Consider the following 24,451-nt stretch of genomic DNA (forward strand, 5'->3'; position numbering starts at 1 on the left):
CCTTGTTCATGTCAAGCAAACAAGCATTCTTCTAATTTTGACTCCCCACCCTGGATTGCTTATAGAACTTTCATGGCAATTTTAAGATGTTGCCTTGTCTCATCTTTATTTGTGAAATTATTTTATTCCCATTATAGATTGTGAGCTCTCTGAGGGCAGAACTAACCTACTGATCTTTTTATCTCATCAAAGGATTAATACAATGCCTGGGGCACAGTGAGTGTCCAGTACCATATTTGATGAAAGGACAGGGCTGAGGGAGCCTCAGTATCCTTTCTTCCAGCCCACAGAGAATAGGTCAGAAATTGAAGAGAGATTCATTTCTGAAATGTCCAAAGGCTCTGCCCAAACAGAGAGGGAAAGATGGAGGGTCTTTAGGATGCAGCTACACTGTAAATAGGGATCCAATAAAATAAGTCATAGCTCAATGATGCTGCCAAAATAGAAAGAGCTTTATCTATAAAGCCAGTTGCAACGCTGTCCTAATCCCAATACAGTCAGTTTCAAGCAGTGTAACTTTGAGCAAGTTCCTTCCTGTCTGTTCTGACTTTAACCTGTACAATGAGGCAAAGGGCCAGCTGTAAAGACTGCTTGAGATATTGCATTTAACATTTTGGAACCTAGTAGTTATGCAGGAAAAAGTAAAAAGTACAATGACAAGCCTCAGAAAACCACTAGAGAGCCGAATGTTTATTACTGACCATCAGCCTGGAGAGGCATGTAACTGCCACTCACAGCAGCAAACACCTCTTAGGAAACCAAAGTTTGGGTCTTTATCTTGTGAACTGAAGACTTTGTTAGGCCTTCAGGAAGCACCTTTCTCCCTCCATGAGATTTTGCTTTGCAGGCTTTGCAATTATCATCAGATCAAAAGATGATACAAACGACATGAGCGTAACCAGCACATCCCTCCACAAAAATAGTGTACCAGGAGTGAAAGACCTCAGGGCACTTCTAATTAGGGTTGGAGAGAACAAACGGAGATGACACTGAAATGAGTCACAAGGCCTGACACTGTTAAGATGGGAAGGGAACCTGGGGTTGATTTTAACTGAGACTTATACCCATCTACCATCCACCCTCCATAACAGAGAATATAGGACAGAGAAAAATGTGAACACCTCCGGGTCTTAGTTAGCCATCAATCCATCCATTTAGTCTCTACTCATCAAGTCCTGACTGAACCCTCATTACTGCCAGCTTTGAGAAATACAGGATTAAAAGATGCACAACCCCTGCCATAAATCAATTCACAATCTAGGAGAGGAAAGAGACAACAATGACAACAGTGCACACAAGATGTGACAAGTGCTAGAATCACATCATGCCTGAGAGACAATGAGAACAAAAAGAAGCAGCTCCAGCTCTATCAAGGTTGATCATGAAACAGTAAAATTACTGAGTTCTGAAGAATGTACAGGAGTCCCCTAGAAAGGTAAGATAGTGTGCATGAGCGAAGACACAGTGCCCTCCTTGTGTGACTCCACACATAGTCTAGTGTGGGAGTACACAAGATGAAAAGGGCTAGCAGGTGGTAAACATCTGGTAGGCAAAGAGAGCACACTCCCCTTTCTTATATATCTTCTAAGATCATCTAGTAGGATGTTCAGCATATACAGTCTCAGGAGATAGGTGTTTATTATTAAGCCTCATGTTCTCTGTAGATCTAATCTCCGTGTGTGATCGAACAGAATCAGAGCTACACTTTTCTATTGTTGGAGAAGAGGACTGAAGAACTTACCTCAGCGAGGCACTCAGACACGGCTTCCTTTTATCTAAGAGCTGGAAAGAATCTCATATATTATCTAAGGCAGTTTTCTTAACTTGGTACCTCAACTACTCAAAGAAAAATTTTGTTTTCATTCAAATTCTAAAAGGTAATATGTATATTAGGATGACCATGGTATTATCAAGTTCCGTCATGCAATCTTGTTACTCAAGTTTTGTGTTTGTGGTTTTGAACATCTTGAGACTAAAGTATCAGAAAAAGTGATAGCTTTGACTTCTAAGTCGATATAATTTAGGATCCCCAAGTCCAGAAGTTGGAGAACAAGTATATCTGATGTCATGTCTCGATGAGAGATGAGGATATGGAGACCAAGCCAGGGGATACAGCTTTGTAATGCATCCAGCTAATCAGTGATGGGGACTAGAACCCCAGAAGCCTGGATCAAAGTTTGCTTTATCACAGTTCAGCCACCACCTCCTCTGAATAAGCAGCCATCTATCCCATGACTTCCCAGATCTCTAAGTACAGATAAATTCATAATTCACAGGGATGCAGTTTACCTTTGTGATCAGAGTGTCAACTTCCAGTTTATCTTGGACTAGGTCTGTGAACTACCTCTCTGAGAAGCAAGCAGAAAAGGTCAATATAAATGATTCCAGTTTAGGGTAATAAAAAAGCCTTTAAAAAAATCCCCACTCTGATTGTCTTATATTACAGAATCCGTGACTTCACACATATGGGAATGAGGGATTATTTTTCACATTCTGGTGAGATTGTAGTGGAGGAGCTCATCAAGACTTGACCACTAGTTGGCCCAGGAGCTGTATCTGAACAGTTAGAGGCTCCGCACCCCTCTCATACCTATGGGAGTTGTGCTCTGCTTGCCCTCCTAACTCCCAGATGCTACCCCAAGGATAGAGCCTTGAGCTGGTAATACGGTAATAAAGCCATTGAGGCTGTGTACATAACTGAACCCAGTTAAGGCTCTCTGTGTAGATGACTGAACCCAGTTATGGCCCCTATATAAATTTTTGGATTTGGCAGGCAGGTGCAGAAATGTGCCTATCTTGTGGTGACCCAAGAGAACCCTTGTGAGTAAGTTCCCTCGCTTATTAAGCCTGTCACCTGCCAATCTGGAGGGGGCTGCTTCTTTCTTCAGCCTCTCCCTGCCCTTGACATAAGGAAGCCAGTTTCAGGTTACACCCCAGAAGCTCCCAGAGAATTTGGATATCAACAGATGGTAGGTACCATGAAACTTCTGATGCTAAAGTAATTATTGATTTTTTGCTTAATGGAATGGAGGGAGTAACAGCTTTCATATTAGGAAATTTTAAATTCAGAGTAAGCAATCCATGTGTACTTTGCTTTATATGTAGTCGATACTCAATATGTAGTCACTGAATGAATGACAAGTTGATGTTACCTAAAAAAACAATTTAACGCCATACATAGTCTTCCTTGAAAGTGGGAGATAAGTGACTCACAAGATGTGTAGATACGTAGGAACTCTGGAACCTGCCTATTCAGCAGAATCACCTGGGGAGCATTCGGAAAATGCAAGCTCTGGAACTCCTCCCCAGACTAATTGAATCAGAATTTCCATGGCTGATGCTCAGAATTCAACATTTACAAAAACTCCCCAGGTAACTCATGATTATCTAATACACTCAAATGAACTCTGGCCATGTTTTTCAAAAGAAAATATTCCAAGTTAAATGATGGAATCAGCTGTGGCAGTCAATTATATCCCTCCAGGAGCTGTAAGACCTCCCAGCATCAAGCTAACTGGGACCACCTGTCCCTTTCCTTGCTTCAGCTGTTTCCTCTGTTTAGGACTGTACTTATTCATTCACTCAAATAAATTCATACCATGCTAGACCTTGGCATATAATAGTGAACAGAATATAAATGGGCATTTTATCATGGAGCATGTAGATCTCAGTCACTGGAGAACTACAAGAGATTTATCCAGAAATTCTCCTGCATTTAAATCTTGACTTATTTTCCCTGGAATCTCGTTACTTTTCAAACTTACTACGGAGAAGTCTTTTTAGGTTCCTGGCCCAAATGGTGGTAAATAACCACTGCCAGCAACTCTTAAATTTAAATCTCCTCCATTCAGAACAATAGCCAATTTCCAAAAGAAGCTCACTGATGTGAGTTTGGTTGGGTAGCTCTCTTGGACCAGCCACTATGGCTTAGATGAGAGAGGTCACATTACAAGTTCATAGTTGCTCCAATGGAACCATATCATCAGAGAGATTTGGCAATTCCATTAGAAAGAGATGACAGACAGACAGTTCAATGCATTTAAACACATTTCTGTGAGGGCAATTTGTGCACTTCAGAGCACGAATGCTGTGTCATTCATTTAGTTTGCTCAGAAGCTGTATTCTACTTATTGTCTGAATTTCTCTCTCTTCAGAGAATTACGTTACTGAAGTCATTCTTTCATTATTCACTCATAAAACATTTGTTAGACATTGACTTGGTCCAGGTCCTGAGGATAAGAAGAAAGAAGCATAGTGCTGTTCCTCTTGGAGCTCACAGTTTAGTGAGAGAGAGAAACTTGTAGACACATAATGAGAATTAAGTGGGATAGAGGCATGTACCAAGTACCAAGGAAACACAAGAGAGTTAGAGAAATCTTCACAGATTTCCTTAAATGGGTCTTAATGGATACAAAGGATGTATCCAGGTTAGGTGCAATGAGGGGGTTCCCAAACAAAGCATAGTATAAAAACAAGCTTAACGTCTGTGTCATAGAAGGAAGTTTCAGAGTTGAGAGGTAAAGTAGTAACTGTAACAGTAACTAAGAGATTAACTCTGGCATAAGTCACTTCCCAGCTCTGCCCCTTATGAACCGTGTAAACCTGGACAAGTTCCTAAAACTTTCTGTACGTTCTCATAGGGTTGTTGTGAGGATTAACTTTCTAATGCATGTGAAGTGTTAGGAATAATGCTGGCACATCTTGAGTGAATAGTAAATGTTTTATTATTGTTGTTGTCATCACCATCATCACCATCATCATCATCATCATGTCAAACAAATGTGCTACTCCTGGATGTGTTTGTTTTACTCATGAGAGAAGAAGCCATTTTATCATCATACCACAGAGATGGTGATTTGGACTTGGCCCAAGGTACAAAGCAACAACCTCAATGATCACAGGCATTATGTTGCTGGGAAGTTCATGGGGAGCTCATAGGATTAGCAGAGGAAATTCCAGTGTCACCATCTCCCCAAAAAGCTACAGGCTGCTTTTCCCTAGTTGCAGACTCTGATCATGAGATGACAGTTCCACTTTGTTTAGTGAAAGACTCTCACTGGCTACACATGTCATTCAGCCCAGTCCCCCTCGTAAGACTGTAAACCCAAATGCAATTACATTCTTCCAGAAAAGTCTTTGAAAACATGAGCCAATATTAAAAAAAACACCCCCACACCACATGGACAGCTACACCTGAACTTTAGAACAATTTCTTACATGTTCTTAGGACTGTGGCTCAAGAGATGAGATCAATATCTGCTTAGGTTTTGGTAGAAATTTACAGGATTCTTTCTATTCTGACCTCTCCGTTTTTTAGCTCTTCAATCAATTACCAACAATGAGAATGGTAACATGTTGAACCAGAACATTCTTCCCAGAGCCGTATTCTTTGCTGATTCTATTCACATTTTCTCGTGGCTCGGCCCAGCATTCCTTCTTTTTCAGACTTGCTTCTTCTGCACAATTATTATTTTCCCTACTAAAATCTGCCAGTCACTGTTCAGATCTTTGAGAATGCAGATATGAAAGTCATGATCTCTGCCCCTAAGTGGGGGTCCCTGTTTCAGAGCAAAGACAGGTGGTTAAAGATAGACACATTCAATGTAGTAAGAACCAGCACAAGGCTGGCCAAAGTAGATGCTCAACAAGTGCATGTTCCACTGATATAACTTTACTTATTACATTGAACCATAAGAAATTCATACTATTTGACTAGTTTAATGTCCAAGAAATGGCAGTTTTGTATGATTCAACCTAATACAGGTTCCTATATGATGAATCATTGGGTATTGTGAGGATACAGTGGGATGATTACATGGACAAAGAGGCTGCCTTTCTAAAATTCAGTTTTGTTTTTTTCCTGATTAGAAAAGCAATGTATCAGAGCAGAATCCTGAAGAATGAGTCCAGCAGTAGAATCTCTCCATTTCCATGATCACTCTTATCTGATCCACCATCACCTCTTACCTGGACTATGGCAGGCTCCCTAACTGGTCTCTCCACTTAAATTCTTCTCCAACCTCACTCTACACAGCATCCAGAATGAATGGTCTTTGAATATCTCAAAGAAGATCACATTCCCCAGCTACATAAAAGCTGTTGATAGTGACCAGTTGTACTTCAAATTAATCCAAACCCAATCAAAGTATGACCATGATATTGCATCTGTTACCTCTTTAACTCTTTCCATGCCATTGTTCCACTCACTTAAAAACTCAAGGCACACAGCCCTTCATTTTCAATTCCTCTTTCAAGCTTTTTTCAGATCTGTGGCTCAAGCCTCAGAGAAAGTTTTCTTTGAAGAATAGCAAAAAAATTATATGAATTTCAACTCCATGTCAAAACCTTATCAAATAGGAGTTATTGTTGTTATTACTGAGGCTGCACCAACAGAAAGCAAAGAAGCATACCATTTTTACTAATCTTATGGTAAAAGTACATTTTCCTTCAGGCATTTTGAATTGGTGAAGGTGGCTCCGTTTTTTCTCCTTTGTGTTCTCATCTTTGCTACACTGTTTTTAGTTTTGTTTTGTTTTTTGCCCAGAATCAAAGTAACAAAGGGCATTTAATAAGCCCTGGTCTGGCAATCCTTCCTGCCCCTCTCCACCTGTATGACCTATGCCATCATTTGATCCTCCTTCTGACTTTTGCATAGACAGAATAGGCTGCTTAGATAGCAGAGCTCACGTCACATCTCCCTTGCATACTACAGCATTGTCTGCATCAATGACTATTTGTGAAAAACAAGTTATGGGTTCAGCTTCAAACCCTATCTCTGTGGCCTATCAAGAGATCTAAGCTAAGAACCTACCTTCTAAGAATTTTTAGCTAGATGTGTTTAGGGTAGGGGGATCAACATACAAAAAACCATACAATATTTGGCCCAGGAAATATTTAACACCTGCTCTGTATCTAAAGCCCCAGGAAATAGCCATCAAGTGCAAAAATCTTAACTGGAAGGAAGGAAATTTGGGAGGAGAAGCATGAGTCTTGTATCAGAAGACCTATGCTTGTGTTTTCATGTAACAGGATGCGTGAATTTAATCAAGTATCTCTCTGAAATTGTTTCCTCATCTATACAACATCACTAACACCTACCTCCAAGGAAGTATTAACGTATGTGAAAGAGTTTTCTAAACTCCAAAACACTTGCTCTGATGGTGACAATGTGGATGACGAAGTGTTTGCTGTGGGGCAAGCACTGTGCTAAACATTTTAAATACATTATTTGAATTTAATTCTCACCAATATTTCTATGAATTAAATTCTATCATAATGTCCATTTTATAGATAACGTTCAGAGAGGTGACAGATTTTCCCCAAGGTCTCATAGCCTGTTCAATTGTGGAACTGAAATCTGAACCCATATCTATCTGGCTCCATACTTAACGCTTAACTACCATGCTATATGGCTTATCAAACACCCTTACCTTTGGGAAATACTTTTACTAAAAGGTCACTAACCCTGGATTATAGAAGCAGAGTATGCCCTGGGTCGAGCACTTATTCCATATATGACATTGAGTGACTCCCAATATCTCTATACTTCACCTGTTAAATAGTTGAATTCTAGGCCCTCTCAGGTTTATTCCTGTTAGCTCATTTGACATTCTAGATCTTTATTTCAGTTGGTACGCTAGACACATTTCATTAGGGAATTAGCAATCCAAGTCTTCTTGACTATATGCCAAATGAATGGAGCAAAGTACAGATACCAGAGGGGTAAAAAGGAAAGATCTCTAAGGGATATAGCAGGTGGGGAAGGCTTTTTGGAGGAGATGGGCCTGAAACATGTATTACTTTCCTCCATATTCACTATATTTACAAATAATTTGTTTTTACTTAAGCTAATGTGGTGGCATGGCCTGGTAAAAGTTGGCAATTACAGCCCCTTCAGTAGAGAAGAGGAATCCTATAAGCCACAGAGAGAGTCAGGCAGAGAGACAAAGTTGGTGGTAGAATGACCTACAACTAAAATATACAACTATTTACTGGGGGGATTTGGGGAAAAATAGCAGAAAAGAAAATAAAAGGTTGACAACAGTTGTTAGCTCAGGGGTCAATCTTTAAAAAAATAAAAGTATAATAAAGCTGCTATTAACTTTTGTCTTCAGGCTTCTATGTGAACATAAGTTTTCATGTCTGTAGAACAAATACCCAGGAGTGCAGTTGCTGCATCATTCATGTGATAAGTGTACATGAAGCTTTATAAGGATGTGCTAAAGGATCTGTACCATTTTACTTTCCCATCAGCAATGCATGTGAGATCCACTTGTGAGACTGATGTTGCAAATGAAAAGTGCTGTATCTTAATAGCCCATTGGGATTATTTTAATACACTAAAATGACTGTACAGCTAAGGTATCTAACTGCAATCATATTAATGACTTTACTGCCCACCTGGAAAGAGCCGTTCCAAAGAGCACAGTAGGTAGCAGTTATTACAGAAAATAAAACAATTTATTTTTATATCTCAACAAGTAGAGACTGCTCAATCAAACATTCTGTCAGTAAATATCATTTTATTGGAAAGGTAAATTTCTGTTCCCAGTTTGTCTTTCTTTATTTCTTAAGATTGGCACCTGAGCTAACAACTGCTGCCAATCTTCTTTTTTTTCCCTTCTTCTTCTCCCCCAAACCCCCCAGTACATAGTTGTATATTCTAGTTGTGAGTGCCTCTGGTTGTGTTATGTGGGATGCCACCTCAACATGGCTTCATGAGTGGTGCCATGTCTGCGCCCAGGATCCGAACCAGCAAAACTCTGGGCCGCCGAAGTGGAACATGCAAACTTAGCCACTCAGTCAGAGGGCCAGCCAACCAGTTTTTATTTCGTAGAACAAAAGTTACTGCTACTTGGAGCTTCTGGTCACCATGTGATAACTCACAGTATGATTCTGAGATCAACGAATTTCAGCCAAGTGTCAAGAACCTGACTTCTTAGTGAGTCTGGTTGACCTTATGTGAAAAATTAGTACTTTTAATAAACCTGGAAACAACTGGATCTGCCTGCTAATGATAGGAGTATGATTTCATACAAGGGAAGTTATTTAACCTCTCCAGTCTGTTACAAGTTGCAACAAGAAATAGTTCCTACATCATACTTTTTGGGAAAGCTGATAATGTATAGAAAGCAGTTAAAATTGCTCAGACATAGTGAATATTTAATAAATGTTTTCTATTTTTAGAAGAAAATGGCATGTAAGAGGGTGGAATTAAAGATGAGAGAGGTTTTGATTCCTGGTGATGAATAAAGCTTTAACAGTACAAGAAGATGTCAGAGAACAAGCTGTTTTAAAAGAGGAGTCAATTAGATTTGAGTCAGATTGAGTATAATTTGCTGTTATCTAGCAGGTATGAGGAAATATTTAAATCTGCACTTATCCAATGCACTAGCCACATATAGCTATTTATATTTAAATTTGAATTAACTAAATGTAATTAAAACTGTAATCCGAGTAATCCCATATCTACACTAGCCACATTCCAAATCCTCAATAGGCACAAGTAGCTAGGGCCTACTGTCTTGCACAGCACAGATATAGATCATTGCCATCACAGCAGAATGTTATATTAGACAAAGCAGATAGATCCTCAGACCTTTAGTCATAATTTTAGTATACTTGAACTTTTTAATAGTATTATATGTTTTGTTTTGCGTGTTTAAAAAGTCTTTCCTAGAAGAATTCCATAGGCTTTACTAGAGTACCAGATATGCTTTAGAGTCACAGTAAAAGATCAGAACTGAAGGTAGAGATGTTGGGACACCCTTGAGGTGAGGTAATGAGAGTCAACACTGTTGTACAAGGAGAGAAGGTACATGCAAAGGAAGCAGAATCTTAGGAAATGCTGACCTGATGAGAGGAGAAAATCAAAAATGATTGGAGCAGGCCAAGAACAAAGAGAGTTCTGTATCCAAAAGCCAGGAGAGGAAAGAGTAGAAGTTAACTGGGCCAGAGGCTACACGGAGATGAAGAGGTTGAATACTGAGCAGGAGGTTGAAAATTGAGCAGCTAAGCAGTCATGGTAACCCAGGGGAGAAGTTTCTTTGGTAGTGGGGTAGTAGCCAGTTTACATGGAATTCAGTGGGTTCTTTGGAACGGTAGCAATACCTAAAGACTATTCTTTCAAGAATTTGGCAAGAGTGAAGGAAAAGAAAGGAAGGTAGCTTGAGGATATTGAATGAAACATTTTTTAATGGACTTGCAGTTATGTAAGACAAAGGAAAATGAGTTCATGGTCAGGGAAATACAAAGAAGCTTCTATTAGGGGTTGGATAGAGAGCAAGAAAATAGGCTGTGTCATAGCCTATTTCTCTACTTGCCTTTCATCTCCGTGTGAAGGAAGCCCCTGGTCTTGGGACCATCCCTGAAAGTTAGATTAGGCTAGAAGGCAGTGATCATGTCTCAGTATCAGCTTTGCAGGACACATCTTTCATTTAGGAATCTCCATTTCCAAAAAGTCTGTTCCAGGGCCCTTTCTTTCTTCTAAGCTCAGCTTAGGGTCTCCTCCATCAAGGCTTCCCTCAATTCCCAAAGACAGTGTTGGGCCCTCTCTTTCTGTGATATCATAACATCCTATAAATGCTTCTCTCTCACCTTGAACCAAGACTCTTGAGAGTTAGCGTTTTGTCTTGTTCTTATTGGTATCCTCAACATCCAGCTTGTCAAAGGATCTTGGCAAATATTTAAGTAAATAAACTAACGAACACTATGTCTCAATATTTCTCCCTTTAGCCTTTCAGAAAGCCTTCCTGAGAAACATGTTCCATCTTTGCCGAGGGGAATTCCATTTACCAACTTGGAATTACTAAAGCAAAGAAGGGGCAAAATAAGAACTCTTGCAACCAATTGCAATGATTGACAAATCCCATGTCACCCAAATACACTAGGCATGAGTAATTTAACACTATCCATATTAAGTTACCTATGGTAAAGTTAACAGAGCACCTTGGATTCATATAGACCAGGGATCACATCACACTTCAGTCCCTTGCTCTAAGATCCAGAATGAGGTGTTTTACCTCTCAGACCTTCAATTTCCTCATCTGTAAGATGGGAGTGAAAATACCTAGCTGTCTATTGTGAAGAAAAAACAAAATAACAGATGTGAAAGACATAACCAAGAGTAGACACTCCATAAATGTTAGCTGAATATATGTACCATCTTGAGTGTTTAATCCAGAAGGTACCCCTTGTGAATAATGCCATAATGAACAAAGGGGTGCATATATCTTTTTGAATTAGTCTTTTCATGTTTTTCGGAGAAACACACAGACGTGGAAGAGCTGGATCATATGGTAGTTTTATTTTTGATTTTTTGAGAGCTCTCCAAACTGTTTTATATAGTGACTACACCATTTTGCATTCCCACCAGTGATGTACAAAGGTTCCCTTTTCTCCACTTCCTCTCCAATGCTTATTTCTTCTGTTCTTAACAACGCTTCTACTAGGTGTGGGATGATATCACCATGTTTTGATTTGTCTTTCCCTAATAATTAGTTTTGTTGAACATCTTTTCTTGTACCTGTTGGCCATCTTTATATCTTCTTTGGAAAAATGTCCGTTTAGAATGAAACAACTTTAATTGTGATTTTTGGGGGTTTTGTTTTCTGTTGTGTTTTTTTACTGTTGAGTTGTATGAGGTCTCTAGACATTTTGATTATTAACTCTTTATGAAATTTATGAATTGCAAATATCTTCTCCCTGTTTGTAGGTTGCCTTTTCCTTTTGTTAATGATTTCCTTGGCCACGTAGAAGCTTTTTAGTTTGACATAGTCTCATTTGTTTATTTTTTCTTTCGTTTCCCTTGCCTGAGGACACTTGATATTCAACAAGATCCTGCTAAGATCAATGTCAAAGAACATACTGCGCATGTTTTCTTCTAGGAGTTTTATGGGTTTAGGTCTTCCACTCAAGTCCTTAAACCATTTTCAGTTAATTTTTGTGCATGGTGTAAGTTAATGGTCTACTTTCAATCTTTTTCGTGTGGCTCTCCAGTTTTCCCAACACCATTTATTGAAGAGACTTTCTCCATTGGATGTCCTTGGCTCCTTTGTTGAAAATTAGCTGTTCACATATGTATGGGTTTATTTCTGGGCTCTCAATTCTGTTCCATTAATCAGTGTGTCAGTTTTTCTGCCAGTATCATGCTGTTCTGATTACTATAGCTCTGTAGCATACTTTGAAATCAAGGATTGTGATGCCTCTAGCTTTTTTCTTTTTTCTCAGATTGCTTTGACTCTTTGCGTCTTTTGTTGTTCCACATAAATTTTAGAATTCTTTTTTCTATTTTGGTGAAAAATGTCATTGAAATTCTAATAAGGATGAAATTATTAAATTTTTAATGATACAAATGAGCATAAATTCTCAAAGGATATTTGATAAAAGGTATGAGTAACTTAAAAATAGTCAAACACTTTGACAGAGCACTTCCCATTAAAGACATTTCTCCTATAGAAATAGTGCAGATATATACTTATCTAAAGGGATTTCCTGACTTCATTATTAATAATGGAAATAAGAATCACCTAATCAATAATAGGTATATTGAAAAATAAAGCATGTTACATCCTTAGCGTGGAAAATTATGTAGCTGTTTAAAGTGGTACTTTCAAAGAATATTTTACGGAGAGGAAATGATAAAGAAAAATATTCTAAGTAAATAAAAGCAGGAAACAAAATAGCATATGTCATTTAATTGGCTCATTTTTATTAAAAAGACATACATACATATCTGCGTATATATGTGCGTATAAGTGTCCCTGTGCATAGGTGTGAATATGATGCCCTATCTAAAAGCGAGATGACCATCTCTGTGTGGTAGAATTAATGGTCATTTATTTTCTTCTTTGTATTTTCTATAGAGTCAGACATCTGCTGTTTCATTCTTTGTTCCACTGGCAATAGTACTCACACATTTTCCTTTGGGTAACTACCTCTCCTGGATTGACATGGTGTGACTCTAGGGAGTTAACCTCATCAGGTGGATTCATGACTTCTTGGGCTCAAGTCATGAGTGGGGTTCAAGATCCAGGTCTCTGAACCTGGTTTCTCTCTTCCTGGAGCCATAGAGTGAGAGTCAATCTGCGTCCCTTTTTTGGCACTATTGGTAAAGTGATGCACTTTTTATGGATTTAAAGCTCCAACTGCTTGCATTTACCAAGGAATTAATATGGCTGAGAATGAGGGCAATATGGAGAAGAACCAAGTTGAAGGTTGAGGAAAAATGACAAGGACCAGGTCTTGAAAAATTGACTTTAGCCTATTAGATCTAGTTGTGCTTAAAGGCATGTGTAGTTCTGGACTTTTTTTTTTTGAGCTAATGAATTACCTTTTTAACTTAATTTTGGGGGAAATACGTTTCATTTTTTCTTAAATCAATTTGATTTGTGCTTGTCTTTCAACTCATGGAGTCACTACTGATAGTACTGATAGGGATACTTCTTTCAGGAGTCTAGTTCAATTTATTGAATCATGGGAGAAATAGGTCACTTCCAGCCTAAGTGATTATGAAAAGCTTCTCAGAGAAGAAACTATCTGAGCTGGCCCTTGGAGAAATGAAAGAGACAGCAAGCATAAGAATCATGAGTAAGCTGGGTTCTACAGAGGTGTCATGTAAGGTGTTTGGTAAGTTGCTTCTTCTGAAGTAGAGAATATGTTTGGGAGAAGTAAAAGATAGAGTGGGGCCAAAATTTTGGCTGCCAGGCTAATGGGTTTAGAAATGATCCTATAAATAATGAAAGATCCACTTTTTAATGGATTAAGGTTTTTAATAATGGTATGTGACCTTTTGAAAATTATCCTCCCAGGAAAATAGTTTATTGAGAGTCATACCTAATAAAAGTAAACATTGAGGGTTTCTCTTTGACACCCTCATTCACCCTTATTTTCCTTCTATAATCTCTTCTTAAGGAAATTTACCAGCTAATCTCCTAGCCTTCCATCTACTGTCTGATTTATCCTCCGTAGTGTTTTTAGATTGACCTTTTAAAAATATCTCGAATTGAGACACCTAAAAAGCCAGGGTTTTTCTCACCATGCTGATAAGGAAAAGTCAAACCACCAACAGGGAGATAATATTTGCAAATCATATATCTGGCAAGGGGTTAAATTCCATAGTATATAAAGAACTCGCACAGCAACAACAACAAAAAAACCCGATGAAAAAATGGGCAGAAGATATGAACAAACATTTCTACAAAGGTGATACACAGATGACTAATAGGCACCTGAAAAGATGTTTAACATCACTAACCATCAAGGAAATACAAATCAAAACTACACTAATATATCACTGTACACCTGTAAGAATGGCTATAATCACCAACACAAAAATAACTAGTGTTGGAGAGGTTGTAGAGAAAAGGAGTCTTCATCCACTGCTGGTGGGAATGCAAAATGGTGAAGTCACTATGGGAAACAATATGGAGATTTCTCAGAAAATTAAAACTAGGAAAACCATATGACCCAGCTATCCCACTATTGGGTATTTATCCAAAGAGCATGAAATCAACCATTCCAAGAGGCTTATGCATCCCTATATCTGTTGCATTATTCAGAATAGCCAAGACCTGGAAGCAACCCAACTGTCCATAGACTGATGATTAGATAAAGAAGATGTGGTATATATATATATATATATATATATATATATATATATATATACACACACACACAATGGAATACTACTCAGTCATTAAAAGGACAAAATCATCCCATTTGCAACAACACGAATGGACGTTGAGGGTATTATGTGAGGTGAAATAGGCCGGACAGAGAAATACAAAAAGCATATGATTTTGCTTATACATGAAAGAGAAACAAACACATGGACAAAGAGAACTGTTTAATGGTTACCAGGGGGACGTGGGTTGAGGGGTGGGCACAAAGGGTGAAGGGGCACACTTATATGGTGCCTGACAAACAGTAATGTAAAACTGAAATTTAGCAAATATTTAGTGAGAACCTAATACTAGGCCAGACTCTACAAACAGTGTGACAAACCAAACAGGCAAAATTACTGTCCTCCTGGACCTCAGAATTTAATTTCCTCTCTGTCCTCTAGCAATTCTCGTCTCTTCTTTGGTGAGTCCAAGAGAAAAAATCTTGGGTGTTCCTGTTTTCCTATTCGGGATTACGTCTCCAATTCTCCATTCTCTGCATGCAATAAGGCAGTAGCTGAGACAAAAACCTAAGTGATTTTGTTGAGGCTGTATGAATATGAGGCCATGCGGCCCCACTTGAATCCTGCTCATGGCAGGACCAGACCAGGGCCAGCCAATCACCAGCTGTCAGGAGTCCAGCTGAGTGCTAGGAGCCTCCTTGACTAAAGCAGTCCTTCCTGAATCTCTGCACTGAAACAACAAGACTCTTCAAAGCCAAAGCACCAGTAGCTAATTGGGGTGTTTTTCACACAAACTTTGTTGAAATGATAAGGCTCCTTGGCCTTAATAACCATGGTCATTTAAAGGACATTCTTTTGAAAAAAGCAAAGAAAAGGAAGTGAAGCCCAGGGAGCTGAGAAAATAACTAACAGACACAGGTGACTACATTCCTGAGCAAAAATGGAACTGTTTCAACTGTTTCAGTTGAGCAAAAACTGAAACATGCACAATAATAATAATAGTAGCTGCTACATCTATTGAGTAACTCCAAGTATTAGGCAATAGCCAAGCGTCGTGCAATATATAACAATTTAACCATCTCTCCAAATTTATAAATAGAGTTTTTGTTCATCCTTTTTAACAGAAAGAAAGCTGAGGTACAAGGATGATAAGAATCTGGTGCAAAAACGCTCACCTTAGATTTTTCTGGCTCCAAAGTTTATGTTGTTTCCAGCATTGCAAACAGCCTCTCTGCCTCCAAAATAAAACCTGAGCAAATGTTTTAAAGGAATGGGTAGATATCTTTGCAGTCTAGTTGATATCCGAGCAGGCACAGACAGGAAACTAGCAATTCCAGAGCCCCTGCTATGCACCAAGTGTTGCCAATGGTAACACCAGAGGAGGGATGTGAAGGTCGTTAGCTACCTCCCTCGAATAACACACAGGCATGCTTCCCACCAGTGTGTCTGCATTGTCTGTTATGACAAAATGACATGATCTCAAGATTATGTGAGGTGTCTGCCATCTCCCCTGAACAAGCCCCTTACCTGTCACCAACAAACTTCCAACCAGACTGTTGCCCTCAAATGTCACTTACACTGAAATCCTGGAGCTATCATGAATTGATGTATTTAACACACCAAGTGGACCGAATGTACATATGAGGGCTTTGTGAGACTCCTGTCCAGAAATCATGGAAACTACTGAGGGTTTTTGTAAATACCATGGCACTTATGTTAATTGACTATAATCCTGAAAATTGTGCTTATTCTTTCATTGTACAGATAGGAAAACCAAACCCCGAAGGAGTAAGGGAATTTGCATGATGTTCTACTGATAATAAGTGGTAGAGCTGAAAAAGGATCCCAGGCCCAACCAGCTCCAAACTCCATGCTTTTCTTTCTTTCTTTGGTGCCCTATTTTATTTTATTTTAAAAAACCTTGCTTTTTTCCAAATTATAAAAATAGCATGTATTCATTTGTAGAAAATCTGGAAAATACCATGGAGAATAATAAGAAACAAACTTCAATAACATTATAGTCCAAAGAGAACTAATGCCAACATTTTGGCATTTTCCCCTCCAATCATATACTATTCAGTAAATAGCATTTTATCAAATGATTTCTTCACTGGTTATATCTCAAACATGAATCCATGCCATTAAAAATTCTTAAAGCTTTGTTTTTAATATCTATATAATATTCAATATATGCATAATTAATCAGCCTTGTTCTTTATTGTTAGACATCTAGGCCATTACTGATTTTTAACAATTATTTTATCATTTTTTTTTTTTTGAGGAAGAGTAGCCCTGAGCTAACTACTGCCAGTCCTCCTCTTTTTGCTGAGGAAGCCTGGCCCTGAGCCAACATCCATGCCCATCTTCTTCCACTTTACACGTGGGATGCCTACCACAGCATGGCTTGCCAAGCAGTGCCATGTCCACACCTGGGATCCGAACCTGTGAACCCTGGGCTGCAGAGAAGTGGAATGTGCAAACTTAACCACTGCGCCACTGGGTCGGCCCTGATTTTTAACAATTATTAATAGCACTAGAATAAAACCCTTAGTACATAAATCTTGGCCTGAGTTACTGCCCATTCACTTGGGACTGATTCCCAAATATGAAAATGGGCTTTTTCTATTATTTCATGATGCCTGTTGTCTTAAAATTAAGACCCTTGTCCTAACCCCACTTCCTCCACCACCCTGGAATGTCTCTTTCTGCCTCTTTTCTAAACCACTGACTCAAGTTATGATTACATGTGTATGTCTAGACACTTGGTTTGGAGAACAGAGTGGAAGGAGTTTGAGATTTTAATCAGAAAATCTGAATTCATGCCCCCGTTTACTTCTCACTGGCAGGGTGACTCTGGCAGATACCTGAGATCTTCAGCCTGTCTTTTCTCACCTGGAAAATGGGACACTAATAGCACCTTCCTGAAAAGAACACTGTGGAAATTCAATCAGACACAGCATGTGACAAGGGTTGTGAAAATAATCCTGTGTGCTAGCAAATGTGAGTTGCTATTTTCTTTAGGCATATTGATAGATTTAGTCAGCTTTCAAAGGGAAGTAAAAGAGAGAAACTGGTTTACTGTTGATTTTCTTTTTGGGTAAACCTAAACCTGTCTTTGAAAAAATGTTTTTGAAGAAGATTAGAAACACTCACATGTTCAATTAAGAAATCTAAATATCTCCATTCACATGCAGGTCAGAGAGCAGGTGAAGCCAACCCAGCAAGACACCTAACAGGGCAGTCATGTGACCCGAGCCTAGGCCCTCCTTCCTGGGTGACACAACATTCAGCCCCACTGCCATTGGCCTCAGCTCCATACTAAGGGACATTTAATGAAGAAGGAGGATGCTACTAAGAGATCAGCCAAGAAGGAGAGGAGTGAAGAGAGACAGGTGGGCCAACCTCCCAGGAGAAAAGGGGACACAGGCTCCATCAGGGCAGAAAAGATTCAGGATAGAGAAGATAGAGGCCGGGAAAGTGTTTACTGTCAGGTTTGTGAGCAGACAACTAAGCTGAAATTTTTTCTGTGTAGGCATAACATGGCAATGGAATAAGAGGAGAGGAAAAGGGTCATTTTAATATTCCAGTCACAGGGGAGGATTAGAAATTTCAAGAGTCAACTCAGAAATCCCAGAGGTTCAGTGATGATGAAATTTGAGGAGAAATATGAGGGCAATGGGAGTCTTGTAGGAAAGAGTCAGCCTTACCTGTATGAAAAACCTCAAGGGAACTGGAAACCAGTAGCAAATGAGAAAGCCGAGGCTTCTGTAAAGCAGGAGGCAAATGGGAAGTGCTGTGACACACCCAGAGAAATCCTTAACACATACAGCTGGCAGGAGATCCAGAGACACAATCAGGAGTCTGACCAGTGGCTGGTGATCAATCACAAGGTCTACGATGTCACTGGCTGGGCCAAGAGGCATCCAGGTGGCCGCTGGGTCCTCAACCACTATGCCGGGGATGATGCCATGGTAAGGAACTCAAAGTTCTATCCTCTCTGTCTTCCAGCTGCTGTGTGATTAGGACCTTGGTTCTCTTCCCAAAAGTACTTCGAGAACGTGTGCAGGCACCACAATCACTCCTCTCCCCCAAAACCAATTTTGCAGGATTCCTATCCAACAGGAATTTGGGTGCAAATTAAGCCTTAAGATCTAGCACTAGTTTGGGGATGGACTCAGAAGTTGTGGATAGCATGTTTGTGTATTCTGAGTTTTGTTGTGTTCTTGACATTTTGTTTCCTTTTGAAGTGGAGTCACTTTTTTTGTAACAAGAAATTTACCAATAGGTGATTAAAATCCGGACAAATATGTCTACACACAAGTAAAAATTTCTCATACTCTTATAATTGGAGTGTCTAAAGTAAAGACAGAGGTTCACCTGTTAGGCATCAAAAGGTTAACATCAATGATGAAAACCTAGAATTACATAGGTTTTTAGACTTCTAGAGCTCTCTTGCATCCTGCAGCTGATTCAGTGTAATACAGGTAATACAACGCTCTTTTACAGATGAAAAAATTGAAATGAGAGACATTACGTGACTGGCCCAAGGTCACCCAGCAGCAGATCTCAGATTCAAAACCTTTATCTTTCTGAAATTCTAGTCTTTCTACTTTTCTTCACTGCTTCTCCTCATCACCGTCCACCACCAAAATGGCTAAGGAAAAAACAACTATAAGTTTATTGGATGCCTAGAATACTCTAGACACATTCAAATGATTCACCTCACTTTGACCTCACCATGAGGAAGGTGGATATTATCCCATATTACAGAGGGAAAATTAATGTTCAAAGAGGTAAATAATGTGTCATACAGCCAGCAAGTAATAGTGCCAAATTTGGAATTAGGTAGGTTTTTGACCAAAGAGCCTTTTACAGCTGAGTCCTTACCAAATTAAATTTCCATTTACTCTTTCATAGGGAGCTCTCTCAAACCCTTAATTCACTTAGGAATCTCTTTTACAATATTCTACAAGTAAGTTTGTTTTATCCCAGTTAGGAATTTTATTCTGCACATTGTACAGATAGAGAAACAGAGAATTAGAGGAGCCAAATAAATAACCCAAACTCTGAAAATAATATGTAATTGGGCAGAAATATAAAACCTGGCAGTTTTTTACTTTATTTCCTTTGTTTTCGCAGTATAGTATATAAATTCTCCAGCTGGTTTCAAAGAATAGGATTGAAAACACTGATTCGCTAAGCACCACTCTGCAAATGGTACTGCGCTAACAATAACAGACTAAGTATTCACTGGGCAAATTTGCAAAGTAAGCAAGATTTTGTCTTTTGATGGGATCTGCATCTTTTTTCCACAATTCTCATCTCCTTTCTCTGGCCAGGATCTTCTTCTAGCTTTCTGTCTTGATTCTGCAGTCAGATTTATTCCTTCATGAACATACCTTGCTACTTCCTCACCACTTCTGTCAGATCTGTTATTTCTTAAACAAAGTTCAACCTTTTCCTGGGAAAAGGAGCATGAGCTTGGAGCAAGAGAGAGGAGTATTGTGTGTGTCAGGAAGATACTTGCTGTGTAGGAATCCAGAAAGCTGAGGGTAGAAGAAGCAAGGTGGAAAGCAGTTGTGCAAAAATAATAAGAGAGAGGGGCCAGCGCAGTGGCGTTGTGGCTAAGTTGGCATGCTCTGCTGTGGTGGTAGGGGTTCACAGCTTTGGATTCTAGCCATGGACCTGTACACCTCTCATTAAGACATGCTGTGACAGTGTCCCACATACCAAATAGTTGAATATTGGCACAAATGTTAGCTCCACGCCAATCTTCCTCACCAAAAGGAAATTTAAAAACTAAAATAAAAAAATAAAGGAAGAAGATTAACAAAAATAAAATGAGAAAAAAATACTACAGATCCCTGTCTAACCCATCCCATTATTCCCACAACTCGGAGATAATGTGGATAATGCTTTTGTGACACAAGTCAGACCACCATGAAAATAACTGATACACTCATTCATCTTGAGGCAGGTCAGCTGATAAATCTGTAATTTGGTGGTGACTTTCATCTCCCAGAACTTAGGAAAAGACCATGATACTGAATCCAATTCTAGTCAACAGGAGGAATTGATTAATAAAATCAAATCATCAGAACCTTAGGGAAAAATATCCAAGCCACTTTAGAATTCATAACTTTAGAATGAAAATTCTGGGCATGGCCAGCAATGTACCTCAGACTTTAGGAATGTAAAGCCAAAAATGTTCATAGACAATCTACTCCAAAGGAAGGTGACTCAAGAAGAATGTGAAGGTGCCAGGAGAATTCTGACAAGCACCACACTCCAGGGCTCCTCAGAGTATGGGGACCCTGAGCTTTAGAATCGGTTATGTGAACCTGGGTAAGATATTAACAGGGTCTGAACCTCAGTTCCATAATCTTCAAAATGGCAATGACCTTCCCTATAACTGGTTTATGGTAAATGTGACTAATGCTCATAAAGTGATTAGCATAATGTCAGGCACTTAATAAAGTTTATTAAATTGTAACTATTATTATTCATATCACCACTATCCGTACCTCAGCTTGTGAATTTTACATCCTGTTTAATACCAGCTTAGAAATCTGATTATATTTGTTGTCATCTGATTGGGAAGAGAGGGGTCCTGGAAGGGTGGAGAGGCATCGTGCTCTCTAGTGAAGGGGGCAGAACATAAAGTCAGAGGGCATGAGGTCAGTGCTTACTCTAGAACTTAAGAGGTGTTTACAGGTTGCACCCTGAAAGGCAAATATGGACCAAAGTATGGACTCTGTGTGCCAGCCCTGGACCCATGGCTGCATCTGCCCAGAACGAGTACCCTTTTCTTATTTACACAGAAATAGTCTTCAATCCTCCATCCTCATCAAAGGTGAATCATGATACCTAAGTACTCTGTCCCATAGGGTCATTAATTCATTCATTCATGTAGTCACCATTCTAAAATCCTTATTAGGTTTCCAGCCTTTTTAAGGATAAAGAGTAGAGGTTTGGGAATGAAACAGGACTGGTTTGCATCTGGGCTCCATCACTAGGAATCTCCTGAGGAGGTTACTAAAGCTCTTGGAGCCTTGGCTCCTTTCTCTGGAAAGTGGGAACAAGAATACCTTCATCTCAGTATTGTTATAAAAATCAGTGGAGATAAAATAAAGTGATCCCTTTGGTGCTTGGCACAGCTTAAACACTCAAAAAATGCCCCTCCTGTGTTTTATTATTACTTACTTCTCCTGAGATGGGTTGTAATTTTCTCCACAGACCATACTGAGGGAAATAAGTTCATAAAAAAAATTGGCATGTCAGCTCCTATTGTGGCACATATGAGTTGTCTGATTGTTTCCAAACTACATGATTTAAAGCTACTGACTCAGTGCCAAAAACTAGAGCCTAGGCCAGGTCTTCCTACCTGGAATAGCTCAACTCAGAAAAGTCAGAAACAACCTATAAGACCAAGAACTGATTATATGGATCACAATATATCCACATGTTGGGCTATTTTGTAATCATTACAATGAGGATCACGAAGCATTTGATCACAGGAAATACATATAAATAAATAGCCACAATAATTTTTTTTTGCTTCTTTCCCCAGAAATGCTTGAATTTAATCAAAGATTTTTTTAAGTGGGATATAATAACGTATACAAAACAGTTGCAGTTTTCTTAGAGAAATTTGGGCGCATGCGTTTCTTTTCCTTTAAGTCATTTTATTGAGGTAATGTTGACTTATAAAATTGTGTAAATTTCAGGTATACATTATTATATGTCAGTTTCCATGTAGACTGCATCACGTTCACCAGCAATGGATAAAGAAACAGATAGATAGTTACCAGAGGGTAAGAGGTGTGGGGAAGGGCAAAAGAGGTAAAGGAGCCCATACGTAAACTAGCTGCAATTTTTATATACAGGAATGGTGTGTTCCAGCCTCCCTGAAAGAGATATTTTCAGTCTTGTGATGTGTGTCCATGAGCAGCACGTTTGGAACAAAGAAAGCAGGTTTATGATCCTATGTGCTGAGCAGCCCAAACGTATCTCTGGACACCACACTCAAGGAGGGACACTGAGAAACTCAAGTTCTTTCTCATGAGAGTCAAAGCTCAACATAATAGGGAATGAATGACAAAAACTTAGAGGAAATACAACAAAGTCCATTTCAACTATCTGGAGGATTGCATTGTGAAGGAGGGTAGAGTTGTGTACAGCTCCAAAAAAGAGAATTCCAAATTGCTTGGAATTCCAAATTGCTTGAAATGAGCAAAGCCAATAGAGGCAAGACTAGGGCAATGGGAAGAGAGGATGTGTACAAATGTTACCGAACCTGAAGTGAGTTCGTTCACCCGTTGCACAGCAAGCCAATCTCTGACACTGGGTGTGGTGGAAGAAAGTAGGAATTTTATTTTTGCACAGCACTGAGTAAGGAGAGAGGGCAGCTAATGCTGAAATCCCAAACTCCCCAAAAAGCTAAAAGGAAAGGTTTTTATTTGGGGTTTTAGGTAGGGGATGGGGAGCATATGGCCTTGCTGGTCAGAGCTTTCCCACCGGCCTGTCTTTGGCCTTGAGGCACTTGCAGAGAGGAGGGAACTCATGACCTTTCTGGTCAGCAGCTTTCCCACCAGCCCGTATCTCTTTGCGGGAGGAGATAGTCCAGGTGCTTGTCCTTAACGGTGTCTGTCTCCATGGAGGATAGTGGATTCTGGAGCCAGGAAGCCAGAGAGTAAGCAGGGAATGAGTGTTTTGGTTTTAACCCCATATATGCTGGGTTTAACGTGGGGAAACTGACATCAGGGTCAGTATCAACTCCCCCCTATTTTATGTCCATCCCTCAATCTTGAGGGATTTGGGGTATGACCAATCTAGCTACTTCTTGCTGAAATGGGGCATAGGTTGTTTCATCTCATTGAACCAGTCTTTTAATAAGGCACTGATGCTGGTGGGCTCCTGAAAGTAGGCCTGTATCATGTAAGTAAGTACCCAGGTATTTAATAAGAAGTTTTTCTAGAGAAACAAAAAGAGAAAAACAAAGTTAATGATTGGGGCAAATTATAAACCAGTTTCTGAGCCCAGGGGCAGCCAATCAAGATTCTTAGAAGTCAGGGTCAAAGCATCTTTTGCAGTTTGAAATGTCTCTGATGGTGTCATTGGCCACTCAGGTAGCTTTTTGAGTGGCTTACACAGCAGTAAACATGAATCTGTCTTAAGTTTATATTGGGTTTTCCAGCTTCAGTTTGTAAGGCTTTAGGAAAAAGGGCAGATTTAGTTTTCAATGACTCTAAATGAAAATAATGGGGGAAAAAAACCCTGAAAATGTTAGTTTGGAGGTTTTTAGCCAGATATTTCAGGAGATGAAGAATTCAAGAGCCAGTCCAGTTAACAGAAGTAAAACAAAAATTTTAAAGACAACTGAAAAAATTAAAATTCAATATTTATAAACATGTATTATAGTTTCTATTGAAACATAATCTTCCTCCCTAAAATCACCCTCAATTTCACTAGACATAGCCAAATTAAGACTAAGTGGTTCGCAAAATTAGTCAAGTTTTAATAAATTTGGCATAATTATTTACCTAAGTACAGCAAGAATAGTAATTGATCATATAGGCTCTTTTTAATCTGCTTTGCTGGAACCTTATAAGGAATCTCAGGTTGAACTTTAAAGGTCTCTCAAGGAAAGCCAGGCAAAGGACCTGTTATCACATTCTGCCTGCAGTACCTACAGATTTGGGGGAATCCCTCTCCTCATGAGGTTCCCCAAAATATTGAGGCTCCTTGTACCTGCCAGAGGGAGCGACATTCTTTGCTCAACCTTACCAGGTTACAAACCCATAAGCACAGTACCAGGCCAATATTTCC

The 24,451-nt window shown here is 39.3% G+C and overlaps 1 pseudogene; it reads left to right on the forward strand.

The window, feature by feature from the left end:
• Nucleotides 1-18,270: 18,270 nt before the first annotated feature.
• LOC106826109 (fatty acid desaturase 2-like protein FADS2B) overlaps nucleotides 18,271-24,451 on the forward strand; it is a 50,066-nt pseudogene continuing 43,885 nt past the window's right edge.

This window comes from Equus asinus, chromosome 17 (assembly GCF_041296235.1).
Source record: "Equus asinus isolate D_3611 breed Donkey chromosome 17, EquAss-T2T_v2, whole genome shotgun sequence".
Taxonomy (NCBI): Eukaryota; Metazoa; Chordata; class Mammalia; order Perissodactyla; family Equidae; genus Equus; species Equus asinus.